The 22907-nt window shown below is 38.9% G+C and overlaps 1 long non-coding RNA gene and 1 other non-coding gene across 2 annotated transcripts in view; both read left to right on the top strand.

Annotated features, from left to right (window-relative positions):
- The window catches only part of LOC138171546 (uncharacterized), a 72789-nt gene that overhangs the window by 13430 nt on the left and 36452 nt on the right, over nucleotides 1–22907 (top strand). The gene's annotated exons all lie outside the window — the stretch shown is intronic.
- LOC138171564 (U6 spliceosomal RNA) lies at nucleotides 8944–9047 on the top strand. The gene has a single exon (XR_011170917.1). It is a non-coding gene; the product is annotated as a U6 spliceosomal RNA (small nuclear RNA).

Raw genomic sequence — 22907 nt, 5'->3', positions numbered from 1 at the left:
CCTGTGTGAGCAGGCACCCTGGGGACACTGGGGTGCTTGCCGCTACAGTTGTTTATAGAAGTTGCAAGAGACAAGTCCCCACATGGGAGGGTCTGTAAGAGAAAGGACTACATCCTGTCTTGATAACACTCTAGTGAGTCTTGGAGTTAACTTCCTTGAGATAACATAGCTCCTGACCTGTAACATTCTATACAGAGGAGCTTAACATGGTCTTGTCTGTCCCCCAGGTTCTTGGGGAGACTCTCTTTGCCAAGATGAAGAAAATAATATACTGGGACTGCACTCAATGCTCTTCAGTCAATCAATCAACAAGTATTTATTGGGCACCTAATACAAGGTTCTGGTGATATTAGTGCAAAGAATGAAACAATGCCTACTGTGTGTAAGGAGAAGGAAATCTGTTTCTTCATGGAGAGGAAGGAGGAATGACTTGGAGGTCATTTATGTTCGCATGCTTAAAGCAGGACCTGGCACATAGTAAATACTTGAGGGATCTGGACAGGCTGGAAGGACCTAAATGAGCAGACCATTGCTTTCTCTCATCCCTGTGTGCCCTGGGATGGGAGAAAAGGAGCTGCCAACCATAAAGAGGGGGCCAAGAGATGTGGTGTCTTCAGCACCAAAGATGATGCTGAGATGGGAGAGGAATTTGTTAACCTTTAGAGGAAGGTTCCCAGGGAGGGCAGAGGATCAGGCCTGGGCCCAAGATAGCTTTTACTAGGCAGGAGTGATGAGGAAGCCTAGGCTAGCCTCACTCCAACTTTACCACACTAACGTTCTTGTCTGAGTTCTTGCTTACCCTGAAAGTGTCCCCCAGTGAGGGTTGTCAGGCAAGGTAGACCTAGCAGTGGTATTGCTATATCAAAAAGTATGCCCAATTGTAGAACCCTTTGGACATAGTTCCAAACTGTTCTCTAGAATGGTTAGATCAATTCATAACCTTACCAATAGTGTGTTGCTGTCTCAGTTTTCCCATTTGTCATATCAGCCAATCTGATAGGTGTGAGTTGGTACCTCAGAATCGCTTTAATTTGCATTTTTCTAATCAATAGTGATTATAGCATTTTTCTCATTTGATTAGAAACAGTTTCGATTTCTTCATCTGAAAACTGTCTATTCATATCCTTTGACCATTTACCAATTGGGGAATGACTTGTATTTTTAGAAATTTGATTCTGTTCTCTATGTGTTTGAGAAATGAGGTCTTCATTAGGGCTGTTGCAAAAATAAAAAGAGATGGTAGTTAGAAAGCACTTTGCAAACCTTAATGTTTTGTATAAATACTTTTCTAATTTCATAATGAAATATTTTTTTGTAATTTTTATAAGTTTATAAATGATTTTGTTTTGTATAAATTCGTTTAAAAAAGGAAATAACAAGAATAGATGACCTCCGAGGTTCCTCCCAACTCTGTACATGTATATTATATATGTGTATGGGGAGATGTCCTTTCCTACTCAGAGATTTCATCTTTTGAGTTGCCACAGTAACGGATTCTCCCTCCCCCTTAATTGAATGTTTCTTAATTCTTGTGTGTTTTTCACATTGTCAGTTGCAGAGTCAGTTTGAGGGTGTATTTCATGTTGCCTTCCTCAGGCACCAAAATTGCTAGTTATGGTCTCCCCATTTACTGCAAAAATATAGTCCCACAGAGGTTCACTCTTTGTCCACTTATCCCTCTCCAAGTACTTTCTACAAAGTGCTCTTCGATTGTGAACTGGACACATTTTTCTCCCCAGTGGCCTGACCCACGCCAAGGGCAATGGGAGAATGACCTCACGCTTCCTCCCTTCTCTGCTGTTTGCAGAATGTCACAGACCCACACTGTGTCTTTTTCCCCCCTTCACTGCAGCATTATACTGATGGCTTGTTTTTAGCACTGTTATTCACTCTGATTTCTGCATCCTTTCTGGCTGGATGTGCCTACAACCATTACTTCCTGTTCTTCTGTTTGGGCTCTTTGTTTAGAACTTCAGATGGTCTGTCTTGCATGTTCTAACTGAATTACGTTCCAAGTGTCTTTGTGTCTACTTCTGCAATTCACCAAGTCACCTTTAATCTTGTCCTACGCTCCTAGGTTCCCACAGTAATTCTGTAATCTTATTTTCCATTTACCCTGGCACAGGACTTATTCAGAAGTGGCAGGACAGCTGCTACTATCCCACATCCCCTCTCCTTTCTTATCCCTCCTAGCCACAGTCCCTTTAAGGATCCATCTCTTTGGGTATTTCTTTCACCAATAAAAGTCACAATCCCTGGGGAGGCACTTAGCTGCAGTGGTTGAAAAATTCAAGACCGTGTGACTAACATGTCATTGAGCTCAGCTAGTACTAAGATAATATACATATATATGGTCCATCTCTGGGTCTAGACCTGATGATTGCTCAGCTTTGAAGAGAACTACCAGAGAATCATTTTCCCCCAGCATAGCCTTCAAGAACCCAGGACAATCTCCAATGTTTAATCACACATAAGAGGAAGCCTTGATGAAGGAATTCCACTTTGGCCCCTTCCCCAACTTTCACCTTTAAAAAAATGCGGAAAGGGTAGATTACCTTATATGTCACCAGGCAAGTCATTATAGGCAGCTAAGTGGGACAGTGAACAGAGAACTGGAGCTGAAGTCAGGAAAACCCAAGTTCAAATACTTCTCCAGACACTTACCAGCCATGTGACCCTGAGCAAGTTACTTAACCTATCTGCCTTAATTTCCTCATCTGTAAAACCATGTATTAATTAAACATGTATTAATCACCTGTTATGTACCAGGTATTGTGATAATTTGTGGAGATGTAAATTGGAAAAAGAAACACAGTTCAGGTCTTCAGGGGAGGTACCCCTGTAGGGCCATGATGGGAAAGTCTAAGAGAATGCAACTGAGTGGGAAATGAAGAAATGGTCTCCTGAGCACCCTCCTCAAATGGAGGTTTGGGGAAGCATTCACTGTGCCTTCCCATCAGAGGGGCCCCAAGGGCCCAGAGTACTAATAAGTTATGAGTACCAAGGCTGACTGGATCTTACAGGATGATGAGGTTTCCAAGGCATAGTGGGAAAGTTCAAAGGAGTAGAGCTAGGTGAGGAATGGGAATGATAATGACACCTCCCTCTTAGGGTTACTGTAAAGATCAAATGATATAACATATGTAAAGTGCTTTGGAACCCTTAAAGTACTATATACTTTATGTCTATATATAAATATATATATACACATCTATACAAAATATATGTATGTATTATGTAGTATAATTCATCTTTCTCTGTTTTCTTGATGCAAGCATTTAGAGATATAAATTTCCCCTGAGGATTACTTTGGCTATGACCCTAAAATTCTGTTATGTTGTCTCCTTGTTGTCATTAATTTTACTGAAATTATCTATGATAATGGTTTCCTTAGCCCACCAATTCTTTAGGATTAAGTTATTTAGTCTCCAATTAATTTTTAATCCCTTCTTTTGCAGCCCTTTATTGAATATTTTTTTTTCCACCGTGATTGGTAAATGATGTCTTTAGTAAATAGGTAGGAACTGAATTGGGCAGTTAGGTGCTACAATGCACAGAGCACCAGGTCTGGGTCAGGAAGACTCATCTTTCTGAGTTCATATCTGGCCTCAGACATTTGCTATCTGTGTGACCCTGGGCAAGTCACTTATCTGTTTGCCTCAGTTTCCTCATCTGTAAAATGGCCTGGAGAAGGAAATGGAAAACCACTCAATTATCTTTGCTAAGAAGACCCGAAATAGAATCATGAAGATTCAGATATGACTGAAAATGATTGAACAACAATAACATAAAGGAATGGAATAGGTGAAGGAGGAGAGAGAGGACATGCCAGGCATGTCTTGGTAAACAATAAAAATAAAGACATGGAAGGGAGAGAGTTTAGAGTGTGTTCAAGGGTTATCAGAATTTGTGGCTTGGCTAGTGTGGCAGCTGGGGAAAGGAACAGAATGAGAAATTAGGCTGATGCCAGGATTTCAACTTGGAAAGCACCAGTGTATCAGATATCAGAGCTTGAGAAGAACTTTATCATCATCTACTCAGGCCCACCCTCCTAATCTGCAGGTAAGCAAACTGAATCCTGTGGAGGGACTTGAACATGCAACGTTTCCCAAAAAGAATACCAATGAAGTGTCCTTTCTATTTCATCAGTAATCAAAGAACATGTTCCTGAGGGAATGAGGAGAAAACCTGGTGTGCTTGGATAGGTAGTGGGACTGTACAAGGGTTCAAAGAAAGGAATGTCAGGAGCATGGGGTTCCAAGTAGGGAATGCACACCAAGTAACCAGGGCATGGGGCAGCCCTTTCTTCCTTGTTCATAACTAGGAGGCTATGTCAGTCCCTGAATTCGGTCCTGCCAAGCTAAAGGAGAACCATCCAGGTCCAGGGGGCAATCAGCTGCCTGAGAGACATTAGTACCTCTCCATACACAGGGAGTGTCCTTATGCTTCTGGATTCTTCCCTTCCCTCTGGGAGAACTTGACACAGTTCCCCTCAACTCCTTTCCCTTCCCCTGGCTTCCTGCCAAGGTCGAGACTCTCTCTTTCACAGACTTCTTCTCATTTCCTGAAGGAATACAATACCAAATATCTCCCTTAGCAGAAATCTTTGCAGTCCCTACTGCCTTCCTCTAAGCCCAAATAGGACATTCCCTTTCCCTCTTCTCAGATCAGAGCTCAGAAGAGAAGCCTGATTTTCAAGAACAGGCCTGAAGAAAACCAAAAAGCAGTGCCTTGGTCATTGTAATAATTACAGATATATTTTTTTCATTTTTCAAATGCTTTATTAACTTCTGATTTACATCATTCATTTCTGCCAGATTTTGAGTTACAGGTTTTCTATCCATTTTTCCCCTCCCCATCACCCCAAAAGAGCAGTCCCACAGGATATCCCCTCCTCCAATCTGCTCTCTCCCATATCTTCTCCCATACCCCCTTCGACTTTTCCAGTAGGGCAGGTGGATCTCTATGCCCCAGTGCCTGTATAACTTATTTCCCAATTACATGTAAAATAGTATTAATAATAGTGTGTGTGTGTATATATATATATATATATATATATATATATATATATATTTAAACATTTGATTTTAAAACTTTGAATTCCCGATTCATTTCCTTCCTCCCTTGTCACCCACCCTTACTGGGAAGATAAGCAATTCAGTATAGGTTGTACATGTGTGGCTAATGTAAAACATTACCATAGTAGATATATTGTAAAAGACTGACTATATTTCCCTCCCTCCTATCCCACCTCCCACTTGTTCTATTCTCTACTTTGATCCCATCCCTTTTCAAAACTGGGTGCTTCCAACTTCCCTCCCCCCCAGCCTGCTCTCCCTTCCGTCATTCCCCCTCTCATCCTCTTCCCCCTACTCTCTTTTAGGGTGAGATACCCTATTTAGTGTGTATTTCATTCCCTCCTTGAGCCAAATTCAATGAGAATAAGGTTGACCCATTCCCTTTTGCCTTCCTATTCTTCCCCTCCATTGTAACCATTTTCCCTTGCCTCTTCTATATGAGATAGTTTACCCCATTTTGTCTCTCCCCATCTCCTCTCATTATATTCCTCTCTCACCTCTTGATTTCACCTTTCAGTTATCATCCCTTCCTATTAAATTGGTCCTGTGCCCTCTATCTATGTATATCTGTAAACATATATGCACACATTCACATATCTATTCATACACCCATATACCCTCCAATATAGACATATATATATATATATATATATATATATTTCTATTCCCTTCAACTATTTTCATACTGAGAAAAGTTTTATAAGTTACTATTATCGTTTTTCCATGTAGGAATGTTAATAATTCAACTTTGATACGTTCCTTATGATTTCTTTTCCCTATTTACCTTCTCATGCTTCTCTTGTTTCTTGTATCTAAATGAAAATGAAAATCAAATCCATTCAACTCTGTTTTTTTCATCAAGAATGCTTGAAAGTCTTCTGTTCCACTGAATGACCATATTTTCCCCTGAAACATGATACTCAGTTTTGCTGGGTAGGTGATTCTTGGTTTTAATCCCAGCTCCTTTGACCTCTGGAATATCATATTCCAAGCCCTTCGATCCCTCAGTGTAGAAGCTGCCAGATCCTGAGTTAGCCTGATTGTGTTTCCACAATATTCAAATTGTTTCTTCCTGGATGCTTGTAATATTCTCTCCTTGATCTGGGAATTTTGGAACCTGGCTATAATATTCTTAGGAGTTTTCTTTTTGGGATCTGTTTCAAGGAGTGATCAGTGGATTCTTTCAAGCTCTATTTTGCCCTCTGGTTCTAAAACATCAGGGAAGTTTTCCTTGAGAATTTCTTGGAGGATGATTTCTAGGTTCTTTCTTTGATCATGGCTTTCAGGTAGTCCAATAATTTTTAAATTATCTCTCCTGGATCTATTTTCCAGGTCAGTGGTTTTTCCAATGAGATATTTCACATTGCCTTCTATTCTTTCATTTGTTTGGATATGTTTAACAGCATCTTGATTTCTCATAAAGTCACTAGCTTCCATTTTCTCCAATCTAATTCTGAAGGAATGATTCTCCTCAGTGAGCTTTTGAGATTCTTTTTCCATCTGGCAAATTTGGCTTTTTAAGGCATTCTTCTCCTCATTGCCTTTTTGAGCCTCCTTTGCCATTTGAGTCAGTCTGTTTTTTAAGGTGTTATTTTCCTCAGTCAGGCTATTGACTCTCATTTCATAATTTTCTTACATCATTCTCATTTCTCTTCCCAATTTTTCCTCCACTTCTCTTAATCTGCTTCTTAAGGTCCTCTATGGCCTGTAACCAGCTAGTATTTTTCTTGGAAGCTTTTGGTGCAGGAGTTCTGATTTCACTGACTTCCTCCTGTTCCATGCTTTGATCCTTTTTGTCCCCAAAATAGGAGTCTAATGTTGGATTTCTCTGCTTGGTTTGCTTCCTTTGCCTGGTCATGTCGCCACTCAGTCACTTGACCCCTGGGCTTTTTGCCACAGTAGGATTCTGCTACCAGACAGGGGAGCTTCATTCCAAACACTGGGGTTTTCTCCATTGCTGGAGGTATTAGTTGGGTGCCTTCTCTGAAGCTTCCACATGCTCTGGCAAGCTGGTCACATACCCCAGGACCTCCACCCTAGACAGCAATCCAGATCCAAGCAGGTTAAAGCAAGAGCGATTACCCCTCAGACTGGTCGTTTGGTCCCCCTACAGTCTGCAGGCCAGGAGCTTAAGCTGCAACATGGCACCAGCTGTGCCAAGGCCTCTCAGCGGCTTCTCACCCTGGGGGCAAAAGCCAACCCACTCCCAACTACTGGCTCCCAAAGTCCAGACTGCACTGACCTCTCACTTTGTCCTTAGCATCTATGTGTTGATAAATCAGGAAATGGCCACAGCTGCTGCTGATCTGGAGTCCCTCCAGCCGGTGGTTGGTCAGGCCCGCCCTGGGGCTAAAACTTTGGATGGGGTGGGGTTTGGCTCCCAGAGCGCTGGGCTGGCAGATTCCTGCCAGCCTGCCAGGCTGTCCTCAGTGGGAGGTTCGCTTCTCTGTGTCATTTTGTGGGTTCTGCAGCTCCAAAGTTTGTTTAGAGTCCCCTTTTACATGAATTGGAGGTGGTGGGACCAGGAGCTTCACAGAGGTCCTGTTTCTACTCCACCATCTTGACTCTGCCCCCCTACAGATATTTATATAGGGTTGTAAAGTTTGCAAAGTATGCACTTAGCATACATTTCCATTTGAGACTCACAACAGCCCTATATGAGATAGGCTCTATGGGGATTATTATACTCAGTTTTGTTTTAGGTTTGGCTTTTTTTTGGCCTGGAATTTTTATTCCATTGATAGAGAACTCCTTGGGGCGGCCAGGTAGCACAGTGAGTAAGAACACTGGCTCCAGTGTCGGAATGACCTGGGGATCGAATCCTGGGCTCAGACACTTAGCACCCACCCAGAAACACCTGTCCGTGTAACCTTGAGCAAGTTACTTAACCCCAATTGCTTAAAAAAAAAAAGATAGAGAACTCCTTCCATGGAAATAGGTCAGTCTTCTAAAACTAGTCAGCTTAGAGAATTGCCTGTAGGTGTTGAAGGATTCGAACCCAGATCTTGACTCCAGGGCTAGTCCTTTTTCTGCTATGTCATGCTCCCTCTCCAGATGAGGAACTGAGACTCAGAGGGATTAAAGGTCTTGTTCCTGGTATATGTCAAAAACAGATCTTCCTAACCCCAAAGTCACCCTCTATCAACAATGTCAACATCACCACCACTGGTACCACCAACAGCTACCAAGTCCAGTGAGCTTTCAGGTTTGTAAAACTCTTCTGATACATTATTTTATTTGAGCCTTACAACAACCCTGTGAGGTAGGTGCTACTTTTATACCCATTTTACAGATGAAGAAACTAAGGCAAATAGCAGTGACCCCTAGACAGTGTCTAAGGAAGATTGAAACTCAGATCTTCCTGACTCAAAGTCTACCATTCTACCCACTTTGTCACCTAGCTGTCTATCGAACAGTACCTCTGTCATTTTACACATGAGGAACCTGAGACTCAGGGAAACTAAGGGACTTGCCCATGGTTATATAGCTAAGAATTATAAAGGGCAGGATTCAAACTCAGTTCCTCCACACTCCAACTCCAAGATTCTATTATGAGTAGACAATTGTGGCAACTCTCATTTATATATTTCTTCATGGTTACAAAGTATTCTCTCTATATTTCATTTAACCCTCATAAGTGAGGTAAGTAGTTCAAGTATTATTTTACAGATTAGGAAAGCCAGTGTATAGGCAACTTCCCCAAGGTAAGGATTCCTAAGGAGGCCAACATCTAGACCATTAAGCCTTGATCCAAGACTTTCAGCTCAGTCAGACTGGATGCCCTTGTTCTCCCAGGCATAGCTGTCTCCCCACTGCCAGGAGGAAACAGAATATTAGACTTTCACTTTGGAAAATATAATCACTAGGGCTCAGTTCAGCAGTATGTGTACTAAAATTGGAATGATGCAGAGATTAGCATGGGTCCTGTGCAAAAATGACATGCCAAATCTTGAAACATTCCATATTTTTCAGGGTAAGATATATTTTCCGATACAGCCAATGTGGGAATTTGATTTGATTGGCAAGATTAGAAGGAAAGTGGAAAGCTGGGAGAAAATTTTTACAGCAAGTTTCTCTGATAAAGGTTTCATTTATCAAATATGTAGAGAACTGAGTCAAATTTATAAGAATATAAGTCATTCCCCAATTGATAAATGGCCAAAAGATGTGAACAGGAAATTTCCAGATGAGGAAATCAAAGCTATTTCTAATCATGTGAAAAAATACTCTAAATCACTATTCATTAGAAAAATGCAAATTAAAATAACTCTGAGGTACCATCTCACACCTATCAGATTGGCTAATATGACAGAAAAGGAAAATGATAAATGTTGAAGGAGATGAGGGAAAATACTGTTGGTGGATCTGTGAACTGGTCTAACCATTCTGAAGAGGAATGTAGAACTATGCCCAAAAGGCAAGAAAAATGTTCTTACTCTTTGATCCAGCAATAGCACTCCTACATCTATATCCCAAAAAGATCCAAAAAAGGGAAAAAGATCTATTTGTATAAAAATATTTATAGTGACTCTTAAGTGGCAAGGAATTGTAAATTGAGGGGATGCCCATCAATTGGGGAATGGCTAAACTAGTTGTGATATATGAATATAATGAAATATTACTGTGCTGTAAGAAATGAGGGGCAAGTGGATTTCAGAAAAACCTGGAAAGACTTACATGAACTGGTGCAAAGTGATATGAATAGAGCCAGGAGAACATTGTGCATAGTAACACCAATATTAAATGATAATCAACTGTGAATGACTTAACTATTCTCAGCAATTAATGATCCAAGATAATTCCAAACAACTTGTGGTACAAAATACTATCCACCTCTAGAAGTAGAACTGATAGAGTCTGAATGTAGATTGCAACATACTATTTTTCACTTTCTACATTTTTATGGGTTTACAAAATTTTTTGGGTTTTTTTACATGACTAATATGGAAATATGTTTTGCACAATTGCACATGTATAACCTCTATCAGATTGCTTATCATCTCAGGAAGCTGGGAGAAGAGGGGGGGAGAGAGGGAGAGAATTTGGAACCCAAAATTTTCAAAAATGAATTTCACCAATTTATTTTTTTAATTTTAATTTAGTTTTTGCATCAATATTCATTAGGGATGTTGATCTATAGTGCTCTTTCTCTGTTTTTGCTTTTCTTGGTTTAGGTATCAGCACCACATTTGTGTCCTAAAAGGAATTCAATAGGACTCTTTCTTTGCTTATTTTTCCAAATAGTTTACATAGTATTGGAATGAATTGTTCTTTAAATGATTGGTAGAATTCACTTGTGAATCCATCTGGCCTTGGGGATTATTTTTTAGGGAGTTCATTGATGGCTTGTTCAATTTCTTCTTCTAAAATGAGGTTATTTAAGTGTTCTATTTCCTTTTCTGTTAATCTGAACAATTGATGTTTTTGAAAACATTCATTCATTTTGCTTAGAGTGTCAGATTTATTGGCACATAATTGAGAAAAATAGCTCCTAATCATTGCTTTAATTTCCTCTTCATTGGTGGTGAATTCCCCCTTTTCATTTTTGGTACTGGTAATTTGGTTTTCTTCTTTCTAATAAAATTAACTAATGGTTCATTTATCTACTTTATTGGGGTTTTTCCCCCATAAAACTATTTATTCATTAGTTCAATGTTTTTCTTACTTTCAGTTTTATTAATCTCTCCTTTGATTTTCAGGATTTACAATTTGGTGTTTAATTGATGATTTAAAATATGTTCTTTTTCTAGTTTTTTTTTTAGTTACATATTCACTTCATTGACTTGCTCTTTATTTTATTGATGTAATCATTTAAAGATATAAATTTTTCTCTAAGTACTGCCTTGGCTGTATCCTATAAATTTTGGTATGTTGTCTCTTTGTCATTCTTTTTAATGAAATTATTGATTGTTTCAATGATTTGTTCTTTGAGCTATTCGTTCTTTAGGATTAGATTAGTTTCCTAATTTGAAATCCAATTTCCTCTGACTTTTTATTAAAAGTAATTTTGATTTTGCATTATGATCTGAAAAGGAAGCATTTAAATTTCTTCCTTTCTACATTTGATTGTGAGGTTTTTATGCCTTAATACACAGTTAATTTTTGTATAGATGCCACATACTGCTAAGAAAAAGGATATATTCCTTTCTATCCCCATTCAGTTTTCTCCAGAGATCTATCAAGTGTAACTTTTAAAAAATTCTATTCATTTTCTTAATTTCTTTTCTTGTTGATTTTTTATTAGATTTATTTAGTTCTGAGAAAGGAAAGCTGAGGTCCTCCACTAGCATAGATTTACTGCCTATTTCCTCCTATAATTCATTTAACTTCTCTTTTAAAAATTTGGATGCTATGCCATTTGGTGCACATATGTTTAGTATTGATGATATTACTTCATCATCTAGAGTATATTTTGGCAAGATGTAGTTTCCTTCCTTACCTCTTTTAATAATATATATTTTTGCTTTTGCTTTGTCTGAGAACATGATTGCTATACCTGATTTTTTTTTACTTTAGCTGAAGCAAAATAGATTCTGCACCAGCTCCCTATCTTTACTCTTCATGCGTGTCTCTCTGCTTCAAATGTGTTTCTTGTAAACTACATATTGTAGGATTATAGTTTTTAATTCACTCTAAAATCCACTATAAAATAACACTTCAGAATGAATTCTAGAACCAACAAAAGGAAACAAGTTACCAGCCTCAGTTTTATGGGTGAATTCATCCCATTCACATTCATAGTTATGATTACTAACTATGCATTTCCCTCCATTCTATTTCCCCATTTGTCCTCTCTCTCTCTGTCTGTATGTGTGTGTGTTTGTGTGTCTCGACCCTGTCCTTCCTCATCAATGTTTTGTTTCTGACTACCAACTCTCACAATCTGCCCTGCCTTATTAATTAACCGCCTCTCTTTTCCCCTCCCTTCCTATTTCCCTGTAAGGTAAGATAGATTTCTACACCCAATTGAGTGTGTATGTTATTTCCTTTTTGAGTCAATTCCAATGGGAGTGAGGTTCAAATGACTTTTCAGATCTCAGTTGTTTTTCTAATGAGGTATTTCACATTTTCTTCTATTTTTTATTCTTTTGATTTGTTTTATTGTTTCTTGATGTTTCTTGGAGTCATTAGCTTCCATTTGCCCAATTTTAATATTTAATGAATTATTTTCTTTAGTGAGCATTTGTACCTCCTTTTCCATTTGACCAATTCTACTTTTTAGGGAGTTGTTTTCTTCAGTGGATTTTTGTAAATATTTTCCTATTTTTGTGCTTCCTTTACCACACTGCTGACTCTTTTTTAGAATTATTATTTTGTATCACTCTCATTACTTTTCTCACTTTTTCTTCTACCTCTCTTATTTGGTTTTTAAAGTACTTTTTGAACTCTTCCAAGAGTTCTTTTTGGGCTTTAGACCAATTAACATTTTTCTGTGACACTTCACATGTAAGCATTTGGCATTGTTGCCCTCTTCTGAGTTTGCATTTTGATCTTCCCAGTCACTATAGTAACTCTCTATGGTTGGTTCATTTGTTGGGGGTGTTTTTTGCTCGTTTTCCAGCCTATTTTGTGGCTTTTGAAGTTGGATTCTGCTCCTAGAGTGTAGGGGACTCTGTCCCAAGTTTCTTGTACTGGGGCATAGAGCCTTGCCACTAACCTGTGCCAGTATAGGGCCTTGACACTGGCTTGCTGGGGCATGAACTGCTGCTAGCTCGCCCAGACACCACCTGTTTAGAACTTTGCTTGCCTCAGGGAGACAAACCTCTCCTACCAACCTTTTGGATTGGCAACTTATTTCCTTTTTTTGGGTCTACCACTCTAGAATTCCTTCTAAAGTGTTATTTTATAGTTGTTTGAAGGGGAATTTGGGAGAGTTCAAGTGATGTCCTGTCTTATTCTTCCCTCTTGGTTTGGCCCCCTAATTTAGCTAAGTCTTAGAGGAAGCTAGGGATTCTATGAGATGGAAAAGAGAGGAGAATGAATTCTGGGCAAAAGGAAAAGTCTGCACAAAATCATGGAGATGGAAGACAGAGAAATCCAACCTACTGAGGATTTTATGTCAGGTGACTTTCCTTGCCTCTAGTTCATTAGCTGGCTGTGTGTCCTTGGAAAGATTTCTTCATATCTGAGATATATTAAAAATGTATACAGATATTTAAGAAGAAAAGTCATTCTCCAGGAGATAAGCGGTCAAAGTATTTTTTCTTTTGTAAAATTGTCTTTTTTTTCTTTATTAGCAAACATTTATTCTCTCGCCTTCCCACTTCTTCCCCACCCTCCCCAAACTAAACAACAACAGCAAAAGAGAAAACCTTTGTTATAAGTATACATAGATAAGCAAAATAATTTCCCACAGTGGTCATGTAAAAAAATCCATCTTATTCTGTATCTTGAGTCCTTCAACAGGGATAGCATGCTTCATTGGGTCCCTGGAATCATGCTTGGCTAATGAAATTGATCAGAGTTCTCAGGTCTTTCAAAGTTGCTTTTCCAGAAATTATTGCATAAGTTGTTCTCCTGATTCTGCTGGAACAGTTTTCAAATAAAGAAATCCAAGCTATCTACAACCATCTGAAAAATTTTTCAAATCACTGAGAGAGAGAAAGAGAAGCCCAAGCATGAAAATGGCAAATGTTAAAGGAACTTTGGGAGACTAAGTACATAAGTACACTTTTATTAGAGCTGTGAATTGGTCTAGCCACTCTGAAAAGCAATTTGGAACTATGCCAAAAAGTCCTAAACTGTCCATAACCTTTGGTATAATGATACTGCTAAGCAAAGAAAGAGGGAATGAATCAGTTAATCAGCATCTCGTAAGCACCTGGTATGTACCAGACTATTGCGCTGCTCATGTCACATTATTTGACATGACCATTATGGGTATTTGTTTTCCTTGTCTGTGCATATTTGTAATTTAGGTTTTATTTTTCTTTTTGTTGTTTAATTGGGGGGAGGAAAGTGGGAGTAAGAGAGAATAAATGCTTGTTAACTAATAAAGAAAAAAAGAAATTTTATTTAAAAAAATTTCACATACTTTGACACATATCTACTGCAAGCAAAAATGAAAATGTCCCTGCCTTCAAGAAGTTTATATTCTATTGTGAAGGACCTGTATGTCCAAAAATACTGATAGCAGCCCTTTTTGTTAAGAACCAGTAACTTGGATAGTGTCCACCAATTGGTGAATGGCTGAACAAATTGTAGTACAGTATGGTAATGGAATATTACTGCACCACCAAAAAAAATGATTAAAGGGTTGGATTAAGAGAGACATAAGAATGATATGAATTGATTCAGAATAAAATGAGAAAAACCAAGAGAACAATTACATAATGTTGAAAAAGAAAAAAGTTTCAAAAGAATACAGAATTCAACCAGTCATGATTTCAGAACATCATCAACAAAGCATGTCTCTCATGTCTTGGCAGACAGATGGAAGACCAGAGGGGCAATGGGAAATATATGATTTCAAATATGACCTATGGATTGGTTTGTTATGCTTGACTATATTCACTTGTTATATTGAAGGGCTTCTATGTATGTAGACAAACAAAAGGAGGGTGGATTGATGGGAAGTGAAAAATATGCAAACAAAAATGGAAAAGAACATCAAAAAAATTAAAAATCCACAGAAGAAGGAAATTAAAGTCATTAAAGAAGGGACAAACAGCAAATTTATTTTTGCTAACAGTTAAACAGTTAAAATTAAAGTAGATTGAGGAACAAAGTTCTGAAGACAATCAATTTACTAATAAAGCATAAATTTACCAATAAATAGGACCTCAACTTCTTTAGCAAAGTAAAGACCCTGAATGAAGGGGACAGCTCTCTTTTATAGTTTTGGGGAGCACAGAAAATAGGAAGGCTGGCATCATAGTTGGAAAAAAACATGATTGGATGGAAATTGAGAATGAGAGCTAGCAATCTTCTTCCCTCCTGTATCTGAGAAATGTTCATTGTTTGAGACTAGCCACATCTGCAAGGACAGAAATAGCAAACCAGACATCCTTGAAGGATAGCTTGGTGGTGTAAAGATACAAGACCAGACTCCCCAGTGAGTACAATTTCCTTCAAGGGCAACAGATTTCCTTGACACAAGAATAGAATAGTGATTAACAAGAGAACTGGATTTCTAAACTTAACTCATTACAGACCAGATGAATTCTGAGTTCAAAGACAAAGAATTATGACTTAGGCAGTTATAGAACAAATTCAATTAACTCGCAATAGGATCAATTAAAAATAATGCAGAATTAATACCTTGTTATATTTAAAATACACTTTAAAAATTAACTACATCATGGAAATTCAGTTTCATATGTAACCCTCTTTTTGTATTTTGCATATTTAAATATTTGTGTTTGTTGATGATTGTTAGTAATTTAAAAAAACTATAATTAAAGAATTTTGTCATCATAATTTTCCTTATTTTCAAATGAAGCAGGTGAACTAGATGATATCTAAGGTGCCATACAAATCTAATATTCAGTTCAATTCAATTCAGTACAGCAAACGTTTACCAATCAGCATTTAATAAATGTCTACCATGTACCAGGAACTGTTAGGCCATGGAAATACAAAAACAAAAATGAAGGAGTTTATATTCTATCAAGGAAAACAATATTCTTATGAATCACCTCCTCCCAACTATTCTCTCTCCCCACTGCTCCCAACTCAATACTTACAGGTTGTAAGTTGGGTCCCCAGGGGACAATCACTGCTATATGTTACAGGTTATCTGTGGGTCCACATTCCTAAAATTATAGCAAATGAGCCCCTCTGGGTACACTTATCTTTAATAGTCAGCGAGTAGACACAATTAACTCAAAGCAAAGGCCTTAGCCAAAGTTGGTATAGTAAGTCCAATAGATACTAAACAACTTCCCTGCTTGTACTGTGTTTGTCCTTTGTTCTTAAAGAGGACCATGACATCGGGGAGATGATGACATGACTTGTAGTTGACTTTGATTTGAGTGAAGGAGGGCTGTGCAAGGTCACCAGCCTCACTTCTCCTCCAGAGGCTCTGGATCTGGCCAGATATTCATCAGGACGACTGGAGATGGCCCAGGATGTAATGGAAGACCCTGACCCTTGTAGGCTAAGACCTTTTCAGGTTCTCACTCTGAGTGAGGTAATGTCCATTCAGTGAATAGGCCAATTTAAGAAGTGAGTCAAGGGATGGCCTCTTAAAAAAAAAAAATCAAACTGTGAGGGGAAGACCCTCAGGGTTGCTGGCCAAAAAAGAAACAGTTAATGTTCACATTCACTCTTAATGACTATTTTTGGGCCCTACTGGCTCCCCCACTATAGACCTGAGAAACACTCATCCATAAACACACAAAGTATTCGTATTAAGAGTAGACACATATATAGCATACATTGGTAGTGAAACAGATATGTAGGAAACATGGCCAAGGCAACTGGTATCTGTGTCAGTGCCTGGCCCAGAGACCCTTTCTCTTTCTCTTCTCATGGTGTTTTTATGTGACTTTTCCTTTGCTCTGCTGGCAAATTGCTAGTTGGACTCCTCGTCCTTATACCCCCCCTACAAATTCACTCCTGCCTGCCAGAGTTAACTCTTTATTGAATCCATAACTAACTGTTTCTCCTTTTTCCTGCTAGGGGTCATGTTCCTTGAAGACACCTCCACTCACTATCCTAGTCACTGTTGGGTGTGATATTTTCCTATTAGATGAGGAGTTCTGATGCAAAGAAATATTTTCCCCATCCCCACTTAGAAATCCCCTCTCAGGAGCTGGATTCTTTTGTTACTGGCTGTCCTTTGGACTGCCAGGGGTGCCATACCTCGAAACTTCAGTCTTGCCTCTACATCTCCCAGTACTGGCAAGATTGCTTTTTATACGCTACCAAGGGCCTGCCAATGGCAACCTGTCCTCTAACTACATCAAAGAGAATTTCTACCCATATGGAAAAAGGAAATATCAATACCTCGTTTTCTCCCTTGCTTCCCTCCCCATTCTGTAATTTCATCAACTGGGTTGGGAATAGGGGGTGAGGGGTGGGAACTGTAAATCAATGGATTAGAAGTATCTCAAAAAGCCCCTCCCTCCACAACATGTAAGTATACAGCATGAATGAAGTACCTTCTATATGTAAGGTTAGGTGCTTGTGATGTGAAAATAGAAAACAAAATAATCCTTGCTTTTAAGAAACTTAAGGGCAGCTAGGTGACTCACTGAATAGGGGGCTAGCCTTGAAGTCAGGAAGACTGGAGTTCAAATTTGACCTCAGATACTATTTTGGATTACCTGGATAAGTCACTTAACCCTATTTGCCTCAGTTTCCTCATCTGTAAAATGAGCTGGAGAAGGAAATGGCAAAACCATTCCATATCTTTAACAAGAAAATCCCTACTCACAAAGAGTCGGACACAGTGGAAGCCACTGAACAATAAATTTAAGAAGCTTGCATTCTGCTGGAGAGATATAAGCTGTTTACTGATAAGTAAATACTAAGTAATCTGAGGAGCGATAGAGCCTTAGTAATTGTGGTAGAGGGGTCAGAAAAGGAAGGAATGAAATGAGTATTTATCAAGTGCCTACTATTGCCGAATGCCAAGCTAAACACTTTACAAATATTATCTCATTTTGTCCTTAGAACAACTCTTCCAGGCAGATATTATCCTCAGGAAACTGAGGCAGGCAGATGTTAAGTGGCTTGCTAGTAAGTGTCTGAGACCAGATTTGACTGTAGGTTTTCCCAATCCCAGGACCAGTGCTCGATGTGTGGTGGCTTCATGGAAGAGGTGGTATAGAACCTGAGCCTTGGAGGAAGAGAAAGAATAATAACTCGTATTTGTATAGCTCTTTGAGATTTGCAAAGTGCTTTATATAAATTCTCTTTGAGAGGCAAAATAAAGAAAAGGAGCTTGTCAGACAAGCAGGAATGAGCGTAGGGACAGAAGCTGGAACACTGAACTTGATCTTGGGTGTGGTAGCTCAGCTTGATTGGAATGTCAGGTATGTGAAGGGGAGTATCACAGAAGGCACCATGGGTTCTATCTAGTCCTGCTCATACCTGAAAAAGAATTCTGACTACAATTCACATTACACATAGTATACATATATTATATGTGTATGTGTACACATATGTATTATATAATACACAACATATATGTGTACATATATGTATTATGTAACACATATTACATGGAGTGTATGTATACACACATTATAATTTTAAAAGGATTAGTTTTCATTTAATTGTTGTTCAATTGTTTCTGTTTTCACTGACTCTTCATGACCCCATTTGGGATTTTCATGGCAAAAACACTGCAATGGTTTTGTCAGTTCCTTTTCTAGCTCATTTTATAGACCAGGAAACTGAGAAAAACAGGGGTCAGTGACTTGCCCAGGGTCACCCAGCTAGGAAGTGTCTGTTATAATTTAAAAGAATCATCAAAAGAATCATTTGCCTTCAGACCTTCATTGAGATGGAAAACTGTCACTTTTCAAGGTAACCCATTTTGCTTTGGGATTATTCTAATAGGAAGTTTTTCTTAACATCAAACCTAAATGCATCTGTGTAACAGCCATCCATTGCTCTGGGTTCTGTCCTCTGAGGCAAAGCAGAATGGCTCTAAGCTTCTGATATTAAAAGACTGCTCCTGTGCCTTCCCTAAACCTTCTCTTCTCTAGACTCAACATCTCCAGTTCCTTCAAGCAATTCTCAGATGATATCAACCATCAACTTTCACCTTCCTGGTTGTCCTCTCTCCAGTTTATCAAAGTCTTTCTCAAAATGTGTCACCTTGAACTGAACGCAAGCCTTCAAATGTGGTCTTAATCAGAGCAGATTATAGAGGAACTAAATATTATTCCTGATTCCTAGAAACTCCACCCCTCTTAAGGCAGCCCAAGATCAAAGTAACTCACTGAAATACTGAACTTACAATCTTCCAGCGGGAAGGAGACAAAAAATTGTCTAAGCATTTCATTGATAGGTTCTGCTACCAATCATACTTACCAATATACAAAGACATTTTAATAACCCATTTATTATATGCTGAGCAGAGTCTTATGGTATGAAATAATCAATGGGCCCCAAGCAGCCATTTTCAGAAATGTCATATGGTTACATTAGTCAGATGGATAGAATTTTATAGAGGGCAGAAAGGGAAGGTATAGATTTCTACAACAAAGAACAGATCAAAGAGGAAGATCTGTATCAGGTGAAATTATAAACAGATCAGTAAACCTTAGGAAGTCTAACTAGAATTTTCAGACTAACCATTAACACTGAATCTATAAGGAGGAACAAGAAATGCTCACCCTAAGTAAACAGAGTTAACAATGCTAAGCCAGAAATTCTCTTCTCTGAAATCAATCATCTGAGCTGAGGTTTGATGTCTCAGCTCTAGCAAGTAATGTGGCTTATCTCAAGCAAACGGTGGCAACACTAAGACTCTCTTGTGACAATAGAAATCAGTTAGAATAGGGAGCTGCCAGATGCCTTACTCTTCCTCGCTGCTAAACCAACGCTCCAGAAATGTTCCTCCCAAACCAAGCCCACCCTGCTACTCTCAGCTCCTTAGGGCTAGGTCATACTGTCTTTGGGTTTCTGCACACAGGATGTAGAAAGAATGTCTTGAGAGAGGAGATAAGAGGATCCTAAACAGTCTTCCAAAATGCCCATGGAAAGGAGTTGAGATGATGATTCAGCAGAAGAGACCAAGTGACTGACCAGACAAGTAGCAAGATAACCAAGACAGAGATCTGTGTCACAAGATCAACCAAGACAGGGAGGAGAGGGTATCTGATCAAGGTGGTCTACAGCACGTCAAAGGCCAAAGGGTCCAGAAGGCTCCAGAAAGTTAGGGAATACAAACCGGCCATCCGATTCAGCGGTTAAGATGAGGGTCACCTTGCCTAGAAGAGCTTCAGTTGAATGATGAGCTCCAAATTGTATTGCAAAAGGTTAAAGAGGATGTGAGAGAAGAAAAAATGGAGGCAAGTACCAGTAGATTTTTCTAGAAGTTTGACAGTGAAATAGATGAGATATAGGTCTATAGTTTGAGGGGATGACAGGGCCAAACAAGCTTTCTAAAAATGAGGAGATAATAATAGTAACAATAATAGCTAGCATTCTTATAGCTCCTTAAGGTCTACAAAGTTCTTTACACTTGTCCTTTCATTTGATCTAGATCAGGGGTTTTAATAAGCTCTTTTTGTGTTCTGGATCCCCTTTTTGGCAGTCTGGTAAAGCCTTTGGACCCCTTCTCTGAATCTTGTTTCTAAATGCACAAAATAAATATACAGGATTACAAAGGAAACCAATGATACTGGAGTAGTTGGGGCGACCTTCATTTCCCAGCTGAATGCACTACTTTGCACTTTTCTGTCATGGCCCTGGGGCCTTTCCTCTCCCCTCCTGATTTTTCCTTTGTGTGCTGTCTTCCCCCTTAGCATGCAAACTCCCTGGGAACAGGGACTGTCTTCTGCCTGTCTTTTTTTTTTATTTGTATCCCCAGCCTTACTAAAATTTGTGTCACTTAGTAAATACTTAATAAATGTTTATTGACTGATGACAAACTTAGATCAATGGGTTTATCTGCTATTCACTATGAATGGTTCATGTGTAACTGGTGTTTGATTGTAAGAGAGTTCAAGTCTTGAATATATAGCTTAGGGCACTATATAGTGACCAGGAGTTCAGCTTGAATTTAAAAATTATTTCCTCTAGGCTAAAAATATTTTGGGGCAAAGAAGAAAGATAATTCTAGCCCAGTAAGTACATGTCTCTCTGAGGAGAGCAGTGTCTAGCCTTGAGGCTGTGCTTTCCTGTTCTCCTCCTGGCAGGAAGCAAAGTCTCCCTTGGAGAAGAATGGATAGAGATTTTAGAGATTCCTGCCTCCCTCTGAATCACATCTAGACAGACCCATACTGGGCATATATAACCTACATGAGCAACACACACACATACACACACACCTTTTATTGAAATACAGCTGTCAAAATATTTTTACACATTCATGGATTCGGGGTATGAAAAATTCTGGTTTAAGGGGCGGCCAGGTGGCTCAGCAAGTAAGAGCACCGGCCCCAGTGTCAGGATGACCTGGGGATCAAATCTGGGCTCAGATACTTAGCACCACAGCCAGAAATAACTGGCTGTGTAACCTTGAGCAAGTTACTTAACCCCGATTGCTTAAAAAAAAAATTCTGGTTTAAAATTAATATGCTAAGGGGCGGCTAGGTGGCACAGTGAGTAGAGCACTGGCCCTGAAGTCAAGGGGACCTGAGTTCAGATCCAGCCTCATACACTTAATACTTACTAGCCATGTAACCTTGGTTATACTAAGTCACTTAACTCCAATTGGCCTCCAAAAAGCAAAAAAAAAAAAAAGAGAGAGAGAGATTAATATGCTAAAAGCTTACCTACTTTTCTTACACAGTCATTGAAAGAATCAAACGAGATAATATTTGTGTGAAAGGATCTCAGTAACTATAACATACAATATAAATGCAGAGTATTATGGTCACTGTATATCCAGTGTTCTGCCTGCCACTACGGAGGAATTGAAAGAAAAGTAGACAAAATAGCCTGGATCTCAAAGTCTAGTTGGGGAGAAATGACTTAAATACACAAAACAATGGGAGAAAAAGAGAAAACTAATTTGTCACCAAAGCTCTCAAAACTTTGAGGCTATGGGATTACCTCAGTACTTTAGGGCACTATATAGTGACCAAGATTCAGCTGGAATTTAAAAATTATTTGCCCTAGGCTAATAATATTTTGGGGGAAAGAGGAAAGAGATATAGGCAGTGATATCTACCTCTTTCTAATTTAGGAGACAGCCTTCAAGTACGGCCACCACCCAACAACTAACCTGCTGGTGGATGCTTTTCCTCCCCTCTTAACCTCTGCTTTTTTCTGGGACTCAGATCAAGTTCCTCCTTCTTCAGGAGGCAGAATTAATTGCTCTCTTCCCCCCTCCCCCTTAGCTGCTAATTATTCTCCCCTCCAAGGCTACCTTGTATATTCTTTGTATATGTTTTGTATATATGTATATGTATACATTTGTATATGTGTGTATAGATATACACGTGCATACATACATACAGATATATACATATACATACATACACATGCATATACTACTGACCATACTGAGTTGTGGTTGTTGGTGGTTTTTATATCAATGGGTGAGATTATTGACTGACAGCAGGGGAGAGACTGAGGATTTGGGGCTATCAGGAAAGAAGAGGTTTGGAACAATCATTTCAGAAGAATGAGAAAAAGAGCAAAATAAAAAAAAAACTGCTTCAAAGAATTCCTCAGAAGACCTAGGTTAGAGGAATTTTTCTAATTCTATTGGCTTAAACACTCATTCTGGCGAATTCACCCCAGTATCAAATGCCAAGTATCATTCAACCGATTAATATCAATTAACTTTATAACAGGATCTCTGTTATGAAGATATAGCAAGAACAGAAATATAAAACATTCCTCCAACACTCAGGGTAATTTTTCCTCTACTGTCTCTGTCCCTGGAGAGAAAAGGCTCAAACAATGCAGTTTCTACAAGGTAAAAACTTTTGCCCACCAAAGTCTCTTCCAAATGGGACATAATTGATGGACAAGTCCCTTTTTTTGGTAGGACTCCACAACTTTGCTACAGGGTCACTTTGCTGCTAGGCTTTTCCCTGTCACAGCTAGATGCCACAGTGAACAGCCTGGCATCAGGAAGACCTGAGTTCAAATCTCCTCATACACTTATTATCTATGTGACCTTGGTCCAGTAAATTTCTCTCAGTTTGTTGCCCTCAGTTTCCTCACCTGCAAAATGGGGATAATAATAACACCTAC

Source organism: Petaurus breviceps, unplaced genomic scaffold, assembly GCF_028583685.1.
Source record: "Petaurus breviceps papuanus isolate PSGF00001 unplaced genomic scaffold, PetGlider_PUasm1.0 446, whole genome shotgun sequence".
Classification (NCBI taxonomy): Eukaryota; Metazoa; Chordata; class Mammalia; order Diprotodontia; family Petauridae; genus Petaurus; species Petaurus breviceps.
Note: the sequence above shows the minus strand (reverse complement) of the source record. Positions and strands in the feature narration are given on the sequence as shown.